Raw genomic sequence first — 4,590 nt, 5'->3', positions numbered from 1 at the left:
CCGCCACCTTCACAGTGACCTCTGTGTGTGAGCTCGCCCGTCAGCCCGGTGGCGGAAAGAGGACTTTGTGAACACCTTGGGAGGGAACGGGAGGAGCGTTTGTCCCCACAGGCTGGGCCAGCCCAGGGCCTGATTGGACACCTGTGCTGCCTCGCTTCCATCACGGCATCTTTCTGGGGAGCGTGTGCGATGCTGACTTCTGAATGGTCTCTTCAGTTGCAAAAGTCCCGCCTTCCTCCCACCAGCTGTCAGTCCTGCATTAAGCCATCTTGGGTTTGTTCGCTTTTGGTATCTATTGGTCTTAGTCCCTGAACCACGTACTGCGTATGCAACCTGGACTCAGACACAGATAGACCTTGTTCATCAGCAGCTGTCAGTGGCTGAAGAAAAAACAGTGACAGAAACCAGGAGCCCTGGCTACAGGCAGGGCCCTGGTGCCTGAGCTGCCAACCTGTGGAACAGCGTGAGGCACAGTTTTCCACCTGGTGTCCACCAGTCACAAACAGTCACAGTGTTCAAAAGGATGATGTTTGTCACGCACGGACATGCCAGACTTCAAGATAAAACATCACCCAACATATAAGGGTCATCAAAAATCCATGGAAAATGCACACGATCTTTTGATTCCATTTTTCCATGAACTGTTTGATGTATCATATTAGAAAAAAAAATCAAATTGTGGGGAAAATAAATAAATAAATTACAGTCTTAGAAACAAGAGCCAGGCCGCAGTAGTACCAAACAATGCAGCAAAATCCCTTCACAAGAAATGCACAATACAGAAAGAGGAAGCTTCAACAAGGAAACGTGTGTCTAAAAGTGGAAATGTCAGGACTTGGGTGGAGTTGAGTGTGGGCAGACGTGTACTTCTAAAACATCAACAGCTCCTCCCATTCCTTGACTAAAAAAAAAAAAGAATTCTCCCTTGGCTTCCTGTCGGTCACTTAACAAAGTCTAAGTCCTCACGCTCACTAAGTTTGTTCACCGAAAGAGCCCACAGGATGCCATACATCACTTAGGGTCGTGGGCGACCAGGGCCACAATCACCGCCTCAAAAGTTCAGTCCAGACAAGAGCAGACACAGGTAAGTGCCATCCGACAGCCCCAGAGCCCTAATCACATCGCATGCACCATGCCCAGGAAGGACACACTCCCAGAGGAAGGGAAATAAGAGAGGACCCAAGAGGGACTCTGATTTCAGTGGAGAGTTCCAGGTTGGGGACGGGGTGGGGCGGGGGGGGGTCCTTAAAGAGACAGAGGAAGAAAAGGCAACAAGAAATGACTCTGTATGTTACTGTCCATGACATCAGCCCACAGCCTAGCCCGGAGAGCCGTGAGTACTCACAGTCTGCCCTGGGCAAGTACAGTTCCAGGCCTGAAGAAAAGCGAGTTTTCCTAAGCACGCAGCTGTATTGAGTCCTTTGCCGTTTTGGAGACGATTTCTCCAAAGCGTTGGCTACCAGAGCAGAAGACTACATGTAGCACTGGCAATCACAAGCGTTATGGACCCGTGCAGTTTGAGTTTTTACCAGTTTATTTATGAATGTATTCAGTTCTTGATTGCTTTTTTAAAATCTAAGAACCAAAGGTGCTTTTAGTAAAAAGTGAAAGGAAGAGTGGGCAATGATCCAGGTAATTTGATATGTGTAGATAATCTTCGTGATGTAAACAAAAAGAGATACTGTGGCAATAATCTGGTGATTTAGGGGATAGACATAACTGAATGATAAGATTTATTTATGCAACAAAACTCTTCTCGCTGCCAGACCTGGTGCTCAATCGTTGGAACGGCAGAGCTCTCCCTTGCACAGCACACTGTAGTGGGAAAACAAGACGTAGGGATGTAAGTCTACAGAGAACCAGGCTGGGACAAGGGCCAGTGTTGTGGGAGGTGGCCACTCCTCCGCAGGGCAGAGATCTGAGGTGAGATGGAAACAAAAGCTTCCTTCCAGGGCTCCATTTCCACTTAGGTTTGTACTTTTGTGAAATTAATAATTACAGTTTAATGGGGAAAAGAATGAATTCTGGAGCTGGCCACATGGAATCTGGAGCTGGCCACCTTGGGTAAATGACTTTCCACTTCTGGGCCTGTGCTTCCAGATTTGGCTGTATTAATGCCCACCCAGATGAGCCGCGGATGGAATCCAATGGAGAAAATGTAATCATAGGTCAGACCCGTGTTTCTGTCTTCAGACATTTTTACTGCCAGGCACCCCTAGGATGAGGTAATATTGTTACCCCGCTGTGCAAATGAGGAAACCAAGCACCAGTTACTTAAGCCATGCCCTGAGTGCACTGGCAGGAAGCTGGTCAGGAGCCAGGTCAGGGAATGGAACACGGGCACTGTGATATAGGATGTGCACACCTTAACCTCTAGGCCAAATGCCACGTGCTTCTTAAACACTGCTGTTGCTAACACTCCCCCCCCCCTTTATTAACAACTAGCAGAAGATCAGTCTCTCTCTTTCACTCGGGACAAATCCATCTTTAGGAAACAGAGATCCTTTTACAAATTCACCCTAAGGAAAGATGAGCCACAAGCAGTTAGCTGAAAAATGCATTCCACTGTGGAAGGAAGTATATTACAAAGTTTGTCTTAGGTGATGTACTGTGTCATACAGTGGGTGTTGCAGAATATGAAATGATGTGGGAAAATGCTCATCACACACTAAATGAAAACTACATTTCACTTGTGTAGTGTGATCAGTTTTTGTAATGTGTGTGTGTGTGTGTTTACATACATATCTCCAGAAAATGAGACAGAAAAATAGATTTGCTTGGTACTTTTCTATATTTTTCAAGCTCCTACTATGAATTTGTGTTCTTGTGGTATGAGAGAAGCTATAGAAATGGAAGTTATCAAAATACTTCTCCTTTAAGAATGGCTTATTTGTCTCCGTTTATTCATACAGCATTTTTTCCCTCATGGAATAATAGTTCTATTCACCAAAATAAAGCATTCCAACCATAGGCTGCATTCTCGGAAGTTTAATGGCTGGGGCTGGGCAAACACAGCCTGCACCAGGCGGTTGCCCTCTCTGCCTGTCTGGCCGACATAGGGCGCCGCCTCCCCAGTTCAGTGCTGCCCTACAAAAGGCCTTACCCGGTCTCAGAGCAACAAAGGGGCAGACAGAATGCATATTGCTCTGTTGGCAAGGAGGGGTATCTGGTTCCTTAGTACCTAAAACAAAGCACTGGCCCTCAGCATGGTGGGGAGGAGGGGTGGACAAAAGACAAGTTAATTCCAGGGCTGTCCTCCCAGGCAGGGCAAGGAAACCGGAGCCCAGTTTGCCTGAATTTAACTGGAAATCTCATCAGCATTTTGTTGGGGCTGTAACCGCCAATGCAACTCTTCTGGTTGGGGAGCTCTATCCCACACTAACCTGCAAAATACATTAGCAGAGGACCTCTGCTTTACAGAAAGTTCACCTTGGGGTTTTTAATCGAGAAACGCTTGCGAGCTGCTGTTTTTCTGTTTACAGGTCGTGAGCTATTTGGCTGAAGGATAGGTTAAGGTCAGGTAGGCTGCAGACCAGGCCACCAGGAGCTTCAGATCATTTGAGCATGGAAGCAGTAGAGACTTCTGCCCTCTCATTCGGCCCAGAGCTTGAGAAGGAACTGCTCGGAGCAAGGAAAGATGGGTAGGTGCACAAGAAAGACTTTCTGGAGAACTTCTGCCCTGGCTTCAGAGAGCTCAGGGGGAGGTGGCAGGGAGGGGCTCCTACAGGCCACAGCGGGGACTGTCGCTCAGGCTGGGCCAGGCTGTGACTCCCCGACCCCTGTCAGTGTTGGCCTCTGGGAAGCACTGGGACAGAAACACCTCCCTAAAAGCTAGACTACATGGAAGACGTGTCACCAAAGTGCCTTGACCTCTGCTGCAATCAACAGGCCTTGACTTTTGTAGAAATCTGCTTGTGCCTCTGTTTACCATAGGGCCCCACACCCTGAGACACACCCAGTTGAACTCCACAGACTCTACTCCAGCAACTTCCTCCACATATGACAGGCCAGGGTCTCAGCCAAATGTCTCCCTGAAGAGCAGGCTGGTGTCAGCTTTAACTATTCAACCATGGCCTTCCTGTTTCCCTTCATGAACGGTTTCATTTTTCTGGCAGTGTTGATGTGGTGTCGGTTCTGCCTCGCAGGCAATGACTTAAGCCTGGTTGCATGATGAGCATTGATCTGGGCTTTGACTGTCCCTCATGGTGTTTGCTCTTCTGCTAGGCTAGGACTCTGAGCCAGCAAGGCCGGCTTCCTGACCTCTGACAGCTTCCCTGTGGACCCAGACTGCTGGCTACCTGTGTAGAGGAATAGGAGAGTCCTCCACTGACCACGTGGTACTGCTTTACCTCCCTGGTGACCCTGTGCGCCAGTTAGCTCCTAGAACAGCTGCGCCCTTCATCCCACACATGGTCACTTACAAATACAGAGCACCACACAGAACTGTCCTAAGACTTCCCCGTCCAGCCAGGCAGGACTTCATTTGAAGGCTGATCTGTCTTACAAGACAAATGAGGTTGTAGGCTGATTCAAAATCAAATACGACTCAGGAATCCTGGGAGCAGGAGCAGGCATTTAGCCTCACGGTTG

The 4,590-nt window shown here is 48.4% G+C and overlaps 1 long non-coding RNA gene across 1 annotated transcript; it reads left to right on the top strand.

Annotated features, from left to right (window-relative positions):
• Positions 1 to 948: 948 nt before the first annotated feature.
• Positions 949 to 3,899, top strand: LOC138843910 (uncharacterized). The gene is made up of 2 exons (XR_011379085.1): positions 949 to 1,084; positions 3,483 to 3,899. It is a non-coding gene; the product is annotated as an uncharacterized lncRNA (long non-coding RNA).
• The last annotated feature ends 691 nt before the right edge of the window (positions 3,900 to 4,590 follow it).

The sequence above is a fragment of the Oryctolagus cuniculus genome, chromosome 9 (genome assembly GCF_964237555.1).
Source record: "Oryctolagus cuniculus chromosome 9, mOryCun1.1, whole genome shotgun sequence".
NCBI lineage: Eukaryota > Metazoa > Chordata > Mammalia > Lagomorpha > Leporidae > Oryctolagus > Oryctolagus cuniculus.
Note: the sequence above shows the minus strand (reverse complement) of the source record. Positions and strands in the feature narration are given on the sequence as shown.